Raw genomic sequence first — 18,929 nt, 5'->3', positions numbered from 1 at the left:
GCAGGAAGATGCGGCCACTCACAGCAGAGCAAGGGCCTGATCACAGTCGCTTGCAGGCGTCTCAGAGCCCGCCCCCAGGCCCAGGATGTGCCCACAACCCTGAGCACAGCTGACAGTTATGGGGCCGGGAAGGCCGGCCGCCCTCCTGGAGCAGGATTGAGAGGGCACAGATGGGATAGTGGTGGACAGAGGCCAGGCCCACTGACCACCTCCCCGGGGACCCAAGCTAAGCCTGTAGGCCCCTCTGGTCTTGGTTCCCCATCTGCATGCCGACTGGGCACTGCCCTGCTAGGTCTGGGCTGTGGAGGGTAGTGGTGAGGCCAAGCGGGCAGAAGCTCAGCGGCAAGTGCGTCTCACAGTGAATCCTCGGGCCCAGCAGACACGGAGACAGGTCGGGTGAGCGCCTGTCCTGGTTCCAGCGTCTCCAGGGCTCCTTAGGCTCCCAGCCGCTCCTGCAGTTGGAGCTTGTGGCTCTGCTGTGCACGTGAGCTTTGTGTTCTTCAGCACTGGCTGCTTCAGCCTTTGCTTTACCCACACAAGCCCAGTCTCTCCAGGCTTGTCCTTCCCTACATCCGGCCTCCTAAGAATAAAGGACGGACCAGGAGGATGGCTCAGCGGTGAGTGCTTGCTTAGCATGCGTGAGGCCTTGGGCTCTATCCCCAGCACCGACGGATAAAAGGCCTCAGTAGTGGGGAGATATTTTACTGAATCTCGGTGACAGTGTGAGGTCGATAGCATCGCCCCCATTTCACCATGAGGAACGTAGAGCGCCTCTGGGTTTGCTTGCGGGGCTTTTATTCTGTTCCTCTTTGCAACTTTGCAGCTCCAAAAATGTGTTGACTTCCATTCCACCAGACTGCAAAGTTTGTGGCTGCTGGGGCCTGGTTAACAGTGACTTCACGCCCGGGACTCCAGGGCTGAGTGTGACTTTGTTTAGGATGAAGCGCAGAACTCCAGGATTACACCTGTCTTAACAGAGACAGCTATTCCCGAAGTCTCTGGATTCTGTGTCCTCAGCCTTCTGCAAAGAGTTCCGCAGCTCACCTCTTGCAAGCAGGGTGAATCCACCATGAGCTGCGCTGAGGAATTAGCAGTGGCTTTCAGAGGAAAAGTCTGCCTGAAATGAGCAGCAGTCACGATACTGACTTAAAGCAAACAGCTGCCTGCCCTGTGCCGGGCCTGTCACGTGCGGTGTGTCACGGGGCACATGCAGGCCCGGGGCCCAGTGACTCTGCGGGCTGATACGGACCAGAGCATGCGTGATACCTGCCCTGGCTTCCCAGCACAGCACGCCGCTCCACGGAGCTCAGAGGGCTGCTGAGTTCCTGCACAGGGCTGGGATTCCCCCAGGGCTGCCTGTTTCCAGTGGGGCCTGGAGAAGTCGGACAGCACCGGGACCTCGCAGCCCTGTCACTAGGGCTGCTTGCTGTCCCTGCTCGGAGTCCGGGGTGACCTGAACCCCTGCTGCGTAGCCAGTAGGTCCTTGCAGCTTCCTTTCTCAGGGGGTGTGTGGTCCTTGGTGTTTCTCTCCCCTTCTGATTTCATTACTGTCTGTCGCTCTTCCCCTGTGCCCGGCCATGCCCGGCACTCGCTGCCTGGTCTGCCCTCTGCCCTCTCCCCACTGTGGCTGGTGCCCCCGTCCCTGGCTCCCTGTGCCCTGTCCATGGCCACCTCCTCCCGGTTCATTGACTGCTCCCAGGCCAGCGGTCAGGGGGCCTAAGAGTCTCCTCCCCCAGAGAGCTGTCCAGCAACACCTCGTCATCCGAAGAAGCTCTGCAGTCTTGGGACAAAGCCCTTGCGTTCGTTCTCTGTAACACGTTATCCTCTGCTCTTCGCCTTCCCATGGATGCCTGAGTGCTCTCTGAAGTAAGAGCTTCTCCCCATCCACTGGGAACTTCTCCCCATCCTTCTATCCTGTTGTTTTTGTTTCCTTAACCATGTGGCCAGCTCTGGATTTCTGGGAGTTAAAAAACTGGCCGGTGCCGCTTTAAATCCACACAAAAGGTCTCCACATCCACAGCCCTTTTCATCTGGTGGGTGAGAAGCCAAGGTGTAGATGGGCACTTTTTGCCAGTCAGCCTGGTGGTCTGGCACGGGAGCTGAGGGTGGAGACTTAGGTCGCCGCCTCCCGGAAGCCGCCAGCACTCCTGGTGAGCGGCCAGTGAGGGTTTTATAGAGGCGGGGTGGGGATGGCCCCGAGAGTTGATCTTAAGTGCCTGGCAATCGCAGGCTTCCGAAGAACCCAGGGTAGGAAAAATGAACTCGCTTTGGAGGGTGGGTTTCCTTAGGAAAGCGCCAATTGCAATGAGGGTGGCCCTCTTTCCTGTTGCTCCTGGCATGTGCTCTTATCCAAGCCACATGTGCAGTGGCCTGCATGGTTTGTGTGTTTGCCGCCATCCAGAAGGATTGGTGGGAAGAGCCAAGAGGCCACTGGCACTTTGGACTGGCGTTGGCACCGATCACTGGGTGGGGCCTTGCTTTTATTAGTGATTTCGTCACTGCGAGCAGGTGATGCTGAAGAACCTGCGTGCAGATCAACATGCTGATGGGGGCGTGAGGGCAAGAGGAGCAGGTACAGCCGGCATCCTTTCCGGTCCGAGTTGCAGGCACATCCACCTTTGCATGTGAGGACAGATGTGGTTCACAAATCTGTCTCTCAAGATGCGCCATCAGTCCTGTGGCCCCATGGTGTGGTGCTCAAATCCTAGCTCTGCAGCTCACTGTTCAGTGCTTTGCCTCTGTGGCTCTGTCCTCATCCTGAAGTAGGGATGTTAATGGCATTGTAAGGGAGGGAAGGGTGTCCTGCTGCCCTCTGAGGGCTGGACATATGAGTGGACAGCAGGTAGGTTAACAGGAGAGAGGACCTGCAAGTCTATTACCTGCACAGGGCACCACTGAAAAGCAAATACCCAAGCCTGGCCAGATCCAGAAGTGGGTGGAGGAGTAGAACAGATGAAGGTGACGAGAGACAGTGGGCCAGTGTGTGACATTCTGAGTGTGGTGGTGTCCCCGGACTCCATGCCTGTGATCCCAGTTAATCCTTGACAGCTTGGGAGAGGATTCAGGATGACTGAGCTTCGCTTGCAGCATCATCTCCAGGCAGATGGGGAGCTCAGTGACAACCTCGGGCTGCACCTGGGCTCACACCTGCCCACAGCTCACAGCTGCCAGCATGTCTGAGTGGACACAAGGCGTGACTGAAAATTGCGGTGAATATTTAAATAAAAACATGTCGTGTTACCAAGAATGGGATGGGGTATGTTCAGAGCAAGGGGGATGTCTTAGTTACTTTCTTGTTTCTGGGACAAAATACCTGATACCCACAAGTTAAAGGAGGAAAGGTGTATTTGACTCACAGTTTATAGCGGTTTCAGTCCATTGCTGGCTGGCTCCAAGGCAGGGTGGCATGGCAGAGGGACATCTAGACTAAGAACAGTCCACAGCATGGCAGGCAGGAAGCAGTGAGACTTCCTTCTTTCTCTTTTTTATTTCATCCAGGCTGCAAGCCTGTTGGTGGGTGCCACCCACACCCACCTCTTCACTAAAGCCATCATGCACACCGAGAACTCTGCTAAACCGATCAGTGGGGTAATTCAGTATCACACACCCATGATCCAGTCACTCCCGAAAGCCCCACCTACGAATGCATGAGGCTTTGGGGGTGGGCATCTAGACATAAGCTAGAACAGGGAAGTATTTTATTTTGAGGGGCTTTAAGGACAAAATGTCTTTTAACATAATAATTTTTTTGTTTAAACTTTCACTGTATCTTTTGATCACCCCTTCACTGATCAATATTTATAGCAATCTTTTGAATAAATACATGATGTTGTGTCCTTGTCCACCTTATTCACTGGATCGGACACTGTGGAACTTCCAGCTCCTCCCTGAAGTCCAAAGGACCATAAAAGGGAAATGGTTTGAATCAGTTCAGGACATTGAAACAGCCGGGACAGCATAACTGACAGAGCATTCCAGAGCTGCTGCAGGAAGTGGCCAGGACGGTGGGGACGAGTGTTTGAAGTGAGGTGGAGGATTTTGAGGGGGATTCACTGCATTGTGTCTTGTGCAGTAGTAACTCTTAAACTTCAGACCTGCCATGCATATGTTGAGCACAGCCTATATCTTGGGGTGCCCTTTCCTGACCTCCCCAGCTTCCCCCTCCTAGTGTTATTCCAAGGAAGAACCTAGGGAGAGCTTTGGACTGGTGCTGGGCCCTCGGGCTCTCACCTTCATTAGCCTGGGGGCCCCCTTCCCTGCTGCCCTGTCACCCCCTTTGGGGGTCTTGGAGACTCCTTGGGGTGACCCTCGGGTGAGCCCACACTCTGACCTGCGCTGCCCACACAACTCCTGACTTCTCCTCGAGGGAGACCAAGTGCTCTTGGATTGGCCGTGGTGAGGGGTGGAAGCTCAAGAGGAGTCGAGAGGGTTGGGAATTTAATACAGCTGGGGTGTCACAGAGGAGGGGTTATTAAAGACGAACTTCGGTTATACCAGCGAGCCCACAGGTAGGCAGACAATACCTCCTGCCTCAGAGATGGAGGCTTTCATCCTTTCCAGTCCCCACTCTGTGTGCTTTTTCTTCTTTCTTGTTTAGTGTAATTTCTGCTGCTATTTTTTTGTCCATAAGCACTAAATATTTGGGCACCTATGCTGTGGAGATTAATATGAGAACATTGTGGTTCCAGACCTTGGGAAATAAATACACACTCAGGTGTGAGCCAGTTACCCTGGCCTACTCCTATTTGTTTTCTAAAACCCATTTCAAATATCACCTCTTCTAGGAAGCCTTCCTAGAAGTCTCTGTGCACACCGGAGGCTGTGATCGTCGTCTGACTCACGTATTGCACTGACGGCCCCTGGAGGGTTGAGGTGTGGGACACTGTGAAGCTCTCTTATCTCCATGGTCCTGGTACTTGGGCCCCCAATATATAGTTGTTGATTGAAATGGTGAATAAAAACAAACGGTAAATGATAAGATAATAGCTAAGCTGAGTGCCTCTTGCAAAGCAGTTCTTACCCACCTCCACGACGACGGTAGCTGGCATCTCTGAGGGCTTCCTTCCGTCCAGGGGCCTTCTCTCTCAGTAGCTCCTTTGAGCCTCCTACCCCGTGGAGAAGTGGGACTGACACTACCGCTTTGCAGACAAGAGCCCCATGGGGCTTTGGTAACTTACACTGGGTTCCAACCCAGCGACACAGCCAGGACCTGGCCTCTTCCCAACCACACTGAACTTCCCCTCCACTGGGACTCTGGACGGAGTTCAGGGCTTTTGATGGGACACCTTCCTTTGAAAGCAAGGCCTCCAGCATGCCGGGCTGTGCTGCACACTGACCAAAGTCACTAGCTGAGTGTGATTAGCCTCTTCTCGTGGGCTTGGGAACGGCTTCTCCTCCCCAGCCACCTAGGAAAGCAAGTTACAGGTTAAGTGCTTCGCTAGAACAAGCATTTATTAGCCAGCAAGCATAAAGTCAGCACAGACTCTTCCTTTCGGCTCTGTGAAATCCGTCCTCTCTGGGCTTGGTCCACAGCCATCCTTGCTGGGAAAGCTCAGGCTGGTGTGAGCCCAGTGATACAGCCATGCCGGGCTGGCCAGGCTTCTGTCTGTACCAGGCGGCAGCCTTCCTGCGCATGGGACATGGGGCCCTACAGCATTTGTACCTAGCGATTGTCAGAGAATCACATGCCTTGAATACCATTCATTTTACCAGTGCAAAATATTTTCCAGGTTAAGGGGCATCAGTGACTCCTAAGTGCAGGTCGGGAGAGCAGGTGCTCATGGTGACCCCCTCTGCATTCTACCTGACAGCGCTCCCATGCGAATTCCTCCCCGGACACCTGAGACGTTATAACTGTGGAAGGTGGATCTCCGGGCAGTTCGTAACCAGATGTTAACTTAGAAGCATATGCACACCCCTCACCGTGAGTGTGGCAGAAATCAGACAGCCCATGCTCACAGGTTTCGTACCGTGGTGGGAAGAGGTGCTCTGAGGTCAGGCAGGGTGAGCACAAGGTCACGCCTCCACCCCAGGGAGCTGCCCCTGCGTGTATGCCCATTGCCCATCTGTCACTTGGCAGAGTCTCAGCTGATGTATCACCAGCTGTCCCCATCACACTCCCTGCTTTACTGGGTCTGAGAGAAGACAAGTAACTCCTTGAGCCACAAAGAGACAGAACCAGGATTTGAACCCACATCCAGCTGATGCTGTAGAGCTTACTGTGGAGGCGGGGATCCATTCTGGAGAATTTTGTCTGAAGTGTGAAGACAGGGCTCAGGTGGGCAACAGGTGGAACTGGGCTGGAGGTGGGGTGGGGATACTGCAGCACCTTCTTTGCTCACCTTCCCGGCAGCACTTTCTCCTCAGGGACCCCAAGAGACCTGGCAGCACTTTCTCCCCAGGGACCCCAAGAGTCCTGGCAGATGCCTTTTCCCATCGGGTGGACAAGGGCTGTGTTGGGGCTCGAGACCCGACTGGCTTGTGTTGAAAGTTAGAAGAACCGAGAGCTGCTCCTCCCTTTCATTTCCTCGTGAGACCCAGTGGGTAAGTGGGAGGGTGGGGTGTGATGAGTGTCTGGGGAGGAGCTGCCCACCTGACATCTCATGGAGCCGGAGAGGTTGGGCAGGGTCCCAGTGGGACCTTGGCCCAGGGCCTGGGTCATTCAGAGCGTGGCTCATTTCCTTCCCTGTGAAACAGGGCTGATGACGCTGCCCGGAATGGCTGTGCCCATCCCTGCCCGGTGCCAGGTGGGAGTTTCATCCGTGTCCTTCACATGCCCGAAAGTGAACCTTCATAGCCCAGCATCCCAACGCCTGGCATAACAGCCACTCAGTGTCTGACGACGCAGTCGGTGTGATTGCTCTACTTTCTTTTGGAAAACATTTAGCTCTATTGCAAGCCTTTAGGATCCTACTTTCTAGGCTGAGGAGTGGCTCGGTGGTACCGCTGTGGCCCAGCCTACTCACGGTACTAGGTTCCATTCCCAACACTGGAAAAAAGATCCCGCCTTTTTATGGGCAGAGGTGGTAACAGTTATGGAACACTAGTTAGGGCAAAGCGCTTTATGTCTTTTATTTAATCACAGGATTCCTGAAAAATATTATTCTGCCTATATTGTAAATGAAGAAGTCAGGGCTTTGTGAGGTGGAGTGAGAGAGCCAGGGCAGGCTCCCTGGCAGAGGCAGAGGCAGTTGAGGCCGATCGCACAGTCCTGGTGCCCTGAGCCAGGCCCGTCGCCTCCTTTGCCTCCTCCACAGAGCTGTGGCTTTACAGGCTCAGGATTCGACTTGGGCTCAGGGTGGCTGGGACAGCAAGAGGTTGTGGTGAGATTTCAAGACATGGATGAGCTCAGGGCCCTGTGGTGTACATGGGCCCTGGCTCTGAGCTGGACCTTCAGGGTTTGAACCCAGCCCTACCACTTACCAGCTGTGTGGCCTTGGGCAAAAGACCTGTGCTTGTCAAGCTCAGTTTGCATATCTGTTAAATGGGCACGATGTTGGTGCCTCCACCCTGGCGGGCTTGCCGTGTGGGGTCCAAGTACTGATAGGCCCAGGAAATCTCCCAACCCAACACAGCATAGTTCACAGCAAGCTTTACGTGTGATTGGTGACCGAAAGGCCACATTTGATCCCCGCTTCCACTTCCTGAATGGATCTTGTGGGGGTGATTTTGGCAGGTAAAACCACTTCCCAAATTCTTACCCCCTGCTTAGATGTGTAAGGACTGCCGGGCTGAATCCAGTTCAACACATATTTAAATGTTACAGAAGGAAAACATTTGGGTTGGCTTTGGCAGGGTTTCCTTTTTATAAAATTTTCTTTAAATGTTTTTTCTTTTGAGGATTCGGGGTCTTGAGGGACGGACAGCCCGTGCCTGATGTCTGGGGTCGGGAACCTCCGTGAGCATCGGGCCTTTCTGCAGAGCTGCCGTCGCTCTCCCGGGGCTTTAGCCAGCACACGGGGAGTTAGCCCATCTCACACTGTAAATTATTTTTTCCAAGGAAAGATGAGGGAGCCCAAACATAATCTGTCATGATTCTTCTGCATTCTGACTCGGCAAGAACTGAGCAGTCTGGGTCCATCTTCGGTTCTTTGATTTGGGAGAACTCTTTGGGGGGGGCGAGGAGGGAGAGTAACTTTTATTGAAATGTAAAGATGTGGTTCAGTAACTCCCCCCTCTTCCCAGCCCCCAGCAAAGGCACAAAAACTAACGTGCATGTCTTTGATCAGCAAAATCAGTCTTCAGCCTTTGGGCGAGGGTGGCAGAATGGAGGGTCTTTCTGCTTTTCTCTTCCTCTGCAAGTCCAGCCGTAGCTACACTGAGAGGCAGTCCTGAAGCCTGTGAGGACCTGGCTCTGCTGACGACTCGTTAAACTGTGTGTCTGCAAAATTCAGAGAAAATAGCTGAACAGCTGGTCATCATACTCTTGAAGATCCGGGGGCTGAAAGTGTAATAAGGAATGGGAGACACGGTTGCCAAAGGGGCTTCGAAATCGGTACTGGCGATAATATTGATGACGCAGATGCTTAGAAATTGATATTGGTGGCGGTGGTAGTGACAGAGCGGGAGGAAGGGGAGAAACGGCCACTCGTGCAACCTAGCATCACTCACTCTTTGCGTCTTTTAAAATGTAACCGTCCTGTCAGCAAGTATCGGCTGGAAGCAGGTGCGTTTCAGCCTCACCTGACAGGTGTGGTGAGGAAAGGCCTGCGGTGGGCAGCATTGCTGAATTCCACAAACGAGCAGGTAGAGCTGCTGGGATTCCGACCACCCCCCAAACCATTGTGCTACTCTGTTCATCGTTTAAACCAACACGTGCTGGCCAGAGAACGGGGCACAGGCTGTGCTGAGGCGGAGGTGCCCGCCATGCTTTGGGAGGGGGACAAGAGGCTGTCTCTCACCAGGAGGCCGGGCCTCGTCCCCTGGGGGGCTTCTGCTCGGCTGGGCCTGGAGGTGACTTCAAGACCTTCCGTTTGTGAGGAAGGAAGAGGAGGCTTTGGCAGTGAGGGCACAGCTGATGGGAGGCCCAGGCAAGGGGTCGGGTTAGTGGTAGAGGCTGGCACCAGGGAGGCCCGGGTGTGCAGCACCAGAGAAAAGTGAGTTTCTTCCGTGAAAACCCCAAAGTGATGAAAACACGGCTTCCTTCTGTTCATTGCTAAGTGGTTTCTTCGTTCTGTGTTTAGGCTATGCAGAAGGCCTCTCCTCAGGATTATATATAACGTCTGCATCCTTGGTTACTGAGGAAGGAAGCCAGGACTGTATTTAACCACAGACTGTACACTGTCAGAAGAGGTCCTGATACCCTGTTGTGTCACTACCCTGAGTGGCAGTAATTTATAGCGTGAGCAGCAGCTGGGGCAGGAGGGAGCCTTTAAAGCCGTCAGATTTGTTGGTTAACTTTGGTTAACCCCAGGGTCAAAAGCAGTTTCTGTCTGGCACATTAGATAACTTTGGAAACACTTGACATGTTGCAGGTAACGTTGCAGGAACATCCACACTTGTGATAAAGGGAGTTATTTATGACATGGCTACAGTTTCAAATGCAGAAGAAAGAAGAAGGCCCTGTAACTCATGTGGGCTTTGATAATGAGCCCCAGGGGATGTTGCTGGCATTTCTGAGAGGGTGAAGGGGAGATGGGCCAAGAATAAGATGGGAAAGTCCTGTTCAGTACTGACCGGGCTTCCGGGGCGTTAGCTGCTGGTTGGAAGGTGTTGTGGAGAAAAGGTTCCTGCCTTTATCCTTCTGATTGTGTCAGGAGCCCCGGTGGAAAAACACCCATTTTCCCAGGTGATCTAGTACTGTCCAGGAATAAGTGGGGGAAAATCAGTTTGGTTCAAAAATGTTATCCCAAGGCACTTATAATCTATTAGTTTCCTGCTTGGTTTATCAAAGCCAGGAAAGAAATGGGTGCTCTAAGGTGAGAGCTGGCACCTTGGACTCCTTTTTCTGATTTCTTCCCTCCCTGCCTGCAGAGCAGGCTTTGTGGCATCCAGCAATAAAGTACATGCTTTGGGGGGAATAATGGCTGCTTTGTACACATCCTTCCCTTAGCTGCTGAGAAATTAACATTCTCAAGGATACACTGGGATGTACACTGACTTAAGCATTATTTTTCAGTGCACATTGTGAGCACTGGAAAAACAGAAGCAGGAAGAAAGAAATTGAGCTTGATGACATTGGGATGCCTTTCCTTTTCTTTCCCTCCTTGTCTGCTCCTGGGCACATGTCCACACACTGGGTAACGTGGACCCTGAGGCCCAAGCTTAGACTAACACAGCTCCTCAGCCCCTTTCTAGCTGGAGATCTGGCGCAATGATGTCACCCTCTTCCCCCCGGGGAACGACAAGCGCCGGTGTTAGCTCCCTGTCAGGGACAGCTGGTGACCTATGCATAAGTTCTCTGCCCGTTTGTAAGTACACACATGTACAGGGTGATTGGAAAGAGGCTACCTTTGATTTAAACCCCTTTACTTCTCCCATGCCAAACCCTGGGCCATTTATTGAGTAAATGAGGAAAGCCGCCAGTAGATGATTTTTTACCTCATCAATGGCCCACATTTTATTATGTGCCCAGTGTGTTTCCTGTCTGAACTGTTTTTGACAGTTTTTAGAGCTGAGAGTACATGTAGTCTCTCAGTTGGGAGATGCCTGATAATTAGCTAAGGAAATGGGAAAAGATGTTATTTTCTACTTCTATCACTTCATTTTTTACTTCTCTAAGGCAAGGGTCATTCTTAATTCATCTTTCCATTTTTTAACCACTGAGGTTTTGCACGGTATTGTGCATTTGCCAATGAGCAAGACATTTCTGGATGGAATTTTAAGTAACCTTAGGCCGTTCCTTTAACGGCAGGCCAAACCTGTTCCCACTTCCTGTTCTAAATTGGGGTTTGAACTTTGACAGATGTGTGGGTTTGCACTTTGTTTTGGTTAGGGTTTTGATTGCTGGGACAAAATGCCTGATACAGTTTAATGAGGAGGGGTTTATTCTGGCTTATGGTTTCAAAGGTGTCAGTCCGTGTTTGGCTGGCTCCAAGGCAGAAATGTCATGGCAGAAGCATGTGGTGTATGAAAGCTGCTCACGTCATAGCATCTGGTAAGCAGAGAGCAGGGTGAGAGGAAGAGAGCAAGGACTGGAGAGAAACCCCTGGGGTCAGGCCCCCATGACCCACTTCTACGTCGGCACCAGCTCTTGTCATCCATTCAGCCTTGGACCCGCTGATGGGGTAAGCCATTGACAAGGTTGCGGCCTCATGTGCCCGTCACCTCTTTGGGAGTCTTCTAATTCAGTCCAATTGACAATCCAGGTTAGTGGGCACACCCTTCTTCCTCTCTGGATACCCTGCCAGGTGCCAACATGGCCTAGCTGGACCCTTCCACATTCTGTAGCCGACCTATTAGATAGTCTGTAATTGCCAGCTCCAGAGAGCCAGCTCATCTAATTTCCCCTGAGTGTTCAGCTCACCTCGTGTGACCTTGAACGGCACATCATACCTCTCTGAGCCCCGTATGTGACCATAGGGAGGAAGCTGTCTACCCCGGAGGGCTGTCAAGATCCTGGAAATCATGTCTCCTGGGGACTACCTCTGAGTGGGGTGCATCTCCCCTCCTGTTCCTGCTGCTCATCTTCTTTCCAAACCTGTCACTGGAGAGTCAGGTGAGGGCCCCTGAGGCTTAGCGGGACCAACCAGCCCCACTCTGTGTGTCCAGAAGCCCCGGAAGGCGACCTGGGCTCCTGCACTCGTTTCCTGGTGGAGGTGCAGAGCATGAGCAGGAGGGGAGGATTTGGACTTGGACATCAGGTCCTGCACCAGGGATGGCCGAGGGTGCCATCTGATGTGTCCATTTTCCAGAGGGAGGCAGAGGATAACTTCCTAGCTCTGCATGGGTTGGTGACCCACATAAGAAAGGCAGATTTCATTCATTTATTTGCTCGGGAAGTAGAGAGGGATCGAGTTTCGCCGTTTTCCACTGCCATGAACTGCGAGTCTTGAGGAAACAGGCTGATTGCATGGCTTGGGCAGGGACGTACAAGTGAAGCCTAGAACATTCTGTCGTGCAAGCAGATATGCAGACATAATCAGGGCTGTCTGGAAGAGAGGGGAACCAGCCAGAAGGGGCAAATCTAAGAAATTTTGAGTGATAAAATATATAAGGGCAGTAATGGATTATTACCATCACATACAATAGGCATGCCCAAGTCCACTCTATGATGGGTAGACAGAAGGTAGGTAGGTAGATAGCTAAAGAGCACTTCCTCACAGTGTAACGCCAGCTGATATTTGTGGAAGAAATGGGTTTCAGAAGTAATCATTTGATAGCCCTCGAACTGTTTGAGTGGGAGCCATGGATGGCTGTTAAGTTACAAAGAACAGGATATTTGTGTGGCTTTTAAGTATTTCCTCACATTGCTGATTGGTTGAGAGTGGGTGAATGACACCTGTACAGTAGAGAAAGCGGGCAACACCTTGGCCAGTTGACCAGGTTAATGTAACCAATGGGGGGCAGACGGACATCGCACGGCATCCAGATATGCATGTCTAGGTGTGTGATACACAGTGAAGGGTATGTGATACCCAGCATCATGTGGTATTGTGGCCGGGAATGCGTAACCTGAGTCTGGTCAGAGCATCCATCTCATGATCCCACAGGAGGATCATCCTCTGGTCGCCGGCCTGTATTCTTCATGGGCCAGTCTCATAAAGTCAAAGGGTGGGCAACAGTTGCAAAAGGCTAAAGACACACGATCACATATGCAGTAAGTGATTCTGGGCCAGGTTTTGTGCTGGAGGGAAAAATGTAGTAAAAGGTGTTATTGAAACAGTTGAAAAAATTGGAATGTATCCACTGGAGTAGACATATGTCAATATTAATTATATCTGTACAGCATGAAACGCCATATTTCATTAAAATACACACTGAAGTGTTAAGAGACGAAGGGGCATGGTGTTTGCAGCTTCAATAGTTCGAAAAATACACGCAGAGCAATAGAGCAACAACAGTGCTGAGACTGACAAACTGGGTAGAAAACAAGGTATGCCGGAGTTGACTGCATTGTTTTTGAAACTGTCCCATAAATTTTAAAAAATTTCAAAATAAAGGATGTTTTAAAAAATACTGGGCACAGTAAATAAGTGCAGCTCAGTGCTCTTCCACTACTTAATTGTCTTTCTTCGGGCCAGACCTTGAGCCTGTCTGACCCTTGCTTTCTTTTCCTTTCGAGCGGAGATAACACAACATGAGCCCTCCTGCCTTGCCGGGACCGCATGTGTCAGGCTCCCCAACTCTGAAGGCTGTGCACGTCTTCAGGGACATTTTAACCTAAACATGTCCACATGTCCTGGACCCTGTTGATCTGAAGGCTTTGGACCCTTCTATGGGCAGTTACTTGTGCTTGTCCTTGTGAGGTAATGACTCCTCCTACCTCCGCCATTAGTCATGGCAACAGCCCACACCACATAGCACTCCATAGTCTTCATAGCGCCTTCTGTGTGCCAGGCGCTGTGCTGGACACTTCATGCCTATGTTCTCATTTAATCTTACAAAACCCCTTTAGGTAGCTACAGTTGTCCCTCCGTGTCTGAGGCCTGGTTCAGGGCCTTGGTGGATACCAAATCTGTGGGTGCTCAAGTTCTTTATATAAAGTTTCATCATTTCTGCCAATCACCTGCAAACACTCTCCCGTATACTTATCATCCCCGGATTGCTTATGGTAATGAATATAGAGTCCACTATATTCATTATTTATAACAGATAATGATATAGAGCCCACTGTATGATAATGAATATAGAGTCCATGCAGATAGGTGTATCGTTTGAGGAATGATGACAACATTCCCATACATGTTCAGTACACTATTTTTCAAATAGTGTCCACCCATAGCTGGCAGGATGTGTGGGCATGGAATCTGTGGATGTGGAGGCTGGTGTGCTGTTTATCGCTGTCTAAACCTTACAGAGGAGGATGCTGAGGTGAGAGGAGGTGGGGAGGATTCAGACCAAGGAGCCCACTCTCAGTTTATGCTGCCAACCAGGGGCCTCCAGGGCTTCCTCCTGGTCCTGCATCCCCTGTGCCCAGCACCCTGCCTGGCACAGCATGGCACAGGCTCAATGAATGCTTGTAGAAGGAAGAAGGGAAAAGGTGTGCGAGGCTGTGAGAGGCTCTGGAGCTGGAGGGCGCTGACTGCGTCTTTGTCCTGCACTTAGCGTCCACACTTAGCTGCTCCGCGTTGGACACGAGCAACCCGAGCACAGGAGGGATGCACTAAGCGTCGGTTCTCCACCTCCTCCCGCAGCTCTGTCTCGTCCGACCCTCCTTCTGATCTCCGCGTGTGGACAGTGTTAGAGTTGCATCCGCAGGTTCCTTCTCTTTGGCACCGAGTGTGACTTTGTGCACGGCGTTTCCGGTGCTCTTGATGCCCTCGTGCATTGTTTGCTTTCTGTCTCTGTGCAGACTGATTTTCTTGCGGGCAGAAGCCAGGCTGCTGACAGCGTTGGATCCTTTGGAGTGGTGCCATTGCTAGCCCGCATGTCACTGCCGTGTCACTTCCTGTGGCCAGAGGCAGCCTTGTGGGTGTGACAGCTGCCTCTAGGGCAAGAAAAGGCCCTTTTCTCTGTAGGGCACATCCTCTGCTGGGAGGCAGGGCTTGGGAAATGCTGCCGCATTCCCCTCTCCTCTGGTCCCCGCTGGGCACTGTGTGTTGTCCACACAGAAAGTGATAACGCACAGTAGAGCGCGTGCTACTCAGGGGAGGTTTGCTGAGGGGATATATGAATGGACAGGTGGACAAGTGACGTCTCCTTCCTGAATTCCCTTCTCCTTGGGCCTTCTGTGGTACCAGGGAGCATTCCCAAGGCTGCTGGCTGATGGGGGGAACGGTTGCTCCTCTGGTCTCAGTTCGTGGGCAGCAGCTCAGTGGAGGCTCACGTCTGAGCTGGGGGATACAAGCGCCCAACTCTGCTTTCCCCCTCCTGGGATGGAGCCAGTGGTCCTGGGCTCGAGGCAGGTCTGGGCTTTGCAGTTTGGCCTTGAGGATGCCCATGGGACCCGGGACTCCTCCAGTCTCTGCCCCGGGTGGCCTCTAAGCCTCCTGCAGAAGCTCCTCTGCCTCTACATCTGGAGACATCAGGGCCCGGCCTGCTCTGCAGGGTGGGGATGGAGCCCTGTGCAGCTGGCCTCGCCTGGTGTCACGTTTGGAGAGGGAAACTTGGCCTTGGCCTGTGCGTACACAGAGTCTGTTATTCTTCTTGTGATTTATGATTATTCTTTTTCAGTTAAAATATTTTCTTTCAACATTACAGCATGCTAAGTATTTATCACAAAAAAGCTATGGTAATAGGAATAAAAAAGAAAGTAACGAATACCAACAATCTTACTCAGGCACAATCACTGTGAAAACCTTAGTGTATTCTTCCAGTCTCTCTCCCAAATGTGTGCGCACATGCATGAGTGTATACGTCTGTGGGTGTGCTCATGTACACACACACACACACACACACACACACACACACCATAGTTTCACTTCCACTGCATTCTGGAACAGTTTGGAAATTTAGAGATCATCTGAATTTATGGAACCAATCAAATGATCTGCAAATGAAAAGTAGTATTGAGCTGGTGGGGCTGGAGGTGAGGTTACGCCTTAAATTCCACAGATTCAGGCTTCCAGGCTGTCATTCCCAACAGCAGCTTGGGGGAACGTGCGCCTTTCTTTGATGCCAGGCGCACAATACACAGAGAACCTGCATGGGCTGAAGCAGGCATATTGTATTCCGTCTTCATGATGAAATACAGATTTCCCATTAAAAGGAAAATCTCCTCCTTTGAGAAGGCTGAAAAAGATGATACTTACGAAAAAAGAGGGAGAAAAAAAGAATCCCCGCTGGTTAAATTTAGGGCGCTGAAAGAGATCCAATTGACAGATAATCCCTGGCCGCCAGCCCATAGCATTTCCATTTGATTGTGCGCTGGATACATTTTCATTCATTTTAAGCCCTTTCCTTTCAGAATTTTGTTCCTTGGAGACAGGCGAGCTAGTATTGAGAGCTCTTTTGCCTCCACAAAATGGCTTGATTTACTTAAGTGGTCTATTTCGCTATTCCAGGAAGGAGGGCCTTGTGTTTGTTGACGCATTTCCGAGAATCTTTGGGTGAAGAAACGTGGAGATCCGATTGTGGTTCCCCGGTGCTCCTATTTGGTGATCTTTGGGATGGAGCAAGGAGCTCTGCGCCTTCCCAGGGACCATGCTGGATCCATGGCGGGGGAGCTGGCCTCTCACCTGCAGGGATGCTGACATCATACGTGTAACCATGGCCAAATCTCCTAACTGCCTTGGATGGTGATTTCTGCAAAGGAGGGGCTCATCATCTCCCCTCCGCTGCTCACACAGGGTCCTTGTAGAGCTCAGACGACCTCACCCGTGGCTCCCCCATCCTTGGTGGAGGTTGTCAAACTCCCTTTTTTCTAGACCCCATCCTGAGCAGATAAGAGTCCACAGCTGTGGGGACCGGTGTTGGGAATTTTTTCTGTCCCAGGAGACTCCACTGTGAGACTGGGTTGAAAACCGCTGATTTCACAGAGGGGATCGATATATCAGACGCCCGGGGATGGGCAACTACAGAGACGAACGCTCCCCCACGCCAGCTCGTGGTGCCGTACAGAGACCTGCTCCGGCCCGTGAGGCCATGGACTTCATACTTCTTAGGTTGAAACCAAAAAAACCTCTCACGTCTGGGTCTACACCCGCGGTCCACCTAAATGTCCGCAGTCCCGTGTGAGTAGAGCTTTGGTGGACGATGCTTTCCCCTGTGAGGTCCCATCCAGCCTGAGTTTCTCTTTCTCTTGGTTCCACTGCAACTTAGAGGACTCTGCTTCCTTTTCTTTTTGCCCTGGTGAAGGGCCCCAGGGTTGGTTAATGACCTGCTCTTGAGCACTGCCCTGTGCTTTGAAAGACCCTGACAGGGAGATGGCCGGTTTCTGAGAAGCAGGCTCACACCGGGGCGGGGCCCGTCTCCCATTCTCTTCACCTGGTCCTCACTTCCGGCCGCGCAGGACCCAGGGCTCCCTGCTTCCGCCCGACCTCGCTCTTCACCTGCTGGCTTGGTCGCTGTCTTCATCCCCTAACCCCCGATGTGGTTGACCTCATCGGTCACTGCTTCCTCTTACAAGGTTGGTGAGACAAACTCAGCCCATGCTGACAGCTGAATTGTACGCTGTTTCCTGAAGAGAGTCCTCAGAAAACACACAGGGACATGCGAGGGGCTCCGGCCCTCTGCGTGGAGACTGTAGTCCTGCCCTGTCCTCTCTCTCTCCCCTTTCTTTCCCTCCTTTCCATCTGCTTTATTTGTGCTCTATGGTCTCTGGCTTTGTTTGAAATTAGCACAAAATCAAATGTGATGAAATTTCTTTAAAATTTTCTCATTGACAAAGATTGAAAATATCAGTGGTCAACAAAGGTGTTTCTGACACATGCATACATTATGGAACGGCTAAATTTCTACAAGCAGGTAGTGTACACCTAGTTATTCTCTACCTTGTAAAGCAACCTGTGAAGAGAGAAATTACAGCCCCACTCTTTGGAGGGGCTTTCTGTGGCTACCAAATGTCGGTGGTGGGCTTTGAACCCTGTTCTTTGGGTACCAAGTCATGGCCCCCTCTTCCTCCTGTAGGCTGTGTCTCTCTGTTGGCCATTGTGTTCTCAGCACCACCCAAGACCTTCTGGTAAATGGCTGTTCTCATGCCAGGCCTGAGCTGGGTGCCCCCTGATGCCACTGGGAGCCTCATTGTGGGGGTCAGGCTTGACTGAAGCCACTACCCTGTACCAACAAACCAGGTCCTTCTTGGCCTGGAGGCCGAGTCAGGCTGGGAAAGCACCTTGTGGGAAAGCTGGTGCACCTCTCCTGACTGCGCTGTCCCGGGGCTGTGAGTCCTCTCAGACGCCGTCTCGGTTTCCTGCCACGATGTCCTGGGTAAATACTCTGATAGACTAAACACACTGCCACGCTGGCCGAGAGCACCAGCCCCGTCCCCGTGTGGCAGTCCGGCGTGTTAATCATCGCGCTGGCGGGCTGGCTGGGACGGGATATTTAGCTTGGGGCTGGTGCACTGCCCTCCGTGCGAACGGGAGTATTCTCAGAACTATAATTTCCCTTCTGACCTCCACGGACAGTCCTTATAGAGAACACAGACATAAAACAATTCTGGAAATGTCAAGAAGAAATCGCATCTAATGGGGGCTGCTGCTGCCAAGGAAAACATACTTTGGTTTAAAGCATTCCCATCCAAACAGGAAAATCTGAAAACTCCTCTTGGATCTGCCATGGAGCATGAGTGCTTTTCCATGCTCTTTAGTAACCTGCGATGTGTGCACCAGCCAGCTCCATGCAGCCTACACGGCTGGGGCGGCTACCAGGGAAGGAAGGGGGCCGACAGCAGACTGAGGTGACAGCTGAGAGCTTGCCAACTGGTGTCAGCTAGCAAACCATCCCGGGGCCAGTGTGGGAGGGTTTGCTACAGATGATCCAGCCCTGGGTGGGTCTTGAATTCATGATCCTCCTGATACCGGACACCAGGGGCTAAGAAGCACGTCTGACCTCCACCCTCCAGCTGTGGGTTGGGAGACGCGTGGTCTGTCTTCTCAAGTTGTGCCTGTGAGGCGGCACCCCTCGGAAATGATAATACTGTATTGATAATCAGTCACTGTCGTTGTGAGTACTAAGATGCTGCAGCATAAAGACTGTACCTAAATCATCCCAGTCCGCTGCTCTCGGCAACACTGCTGTCATCTCCGTGTTGCAGAGAAAGCTGCACACAGAATGGTTAGGTAACTTGTCCAAGGTCACACAGGCTGCCCATGGCACCCTGGAATTTTTAAAAATAATGCTCTCAGACCTGCACAAGGCAACCTACTGGGGTAACTCGGGAAAAAAAG

The 18,929-nt window shown here is 51.9% G+C and overlaps 1 protein-coding gene across 4 annotated transcripts in view; it reads left to right on the top strand.

Annotated features, from left to right (window-relative positions):
* Ror1 (receptor tyrosine kinase-like orphan receptor 1) overlaps positions 1–18,929 on the top strand; it is a 245,547-nt gene that overhangs the window by 36,350 nt on the left and 190,268 nt on the right. The window lies entirely within an intron of this gene.

The sequence above is a fragment of the Chinchilla lanigera genome, unplaced genomic scaffold (genome assembly GCF_000276665.1).
Source record: "Chinchilla lanigera isolate Chin_1 unplaced genomic scaffold, ChiLan1.0 scaffold00022, whole genome shotgun sequence".
Lineage (NCBI taxonomy): Eukaryota > Metazoa > Chordata > Mammalia > Rodentia > Chinchillidae > Chinchilla > Chinchilla lanigera.
Note: the sequence above shows the minus strand (reverse complement) of the source record. Positions and strands in the feature narration are given on the sequence as shown.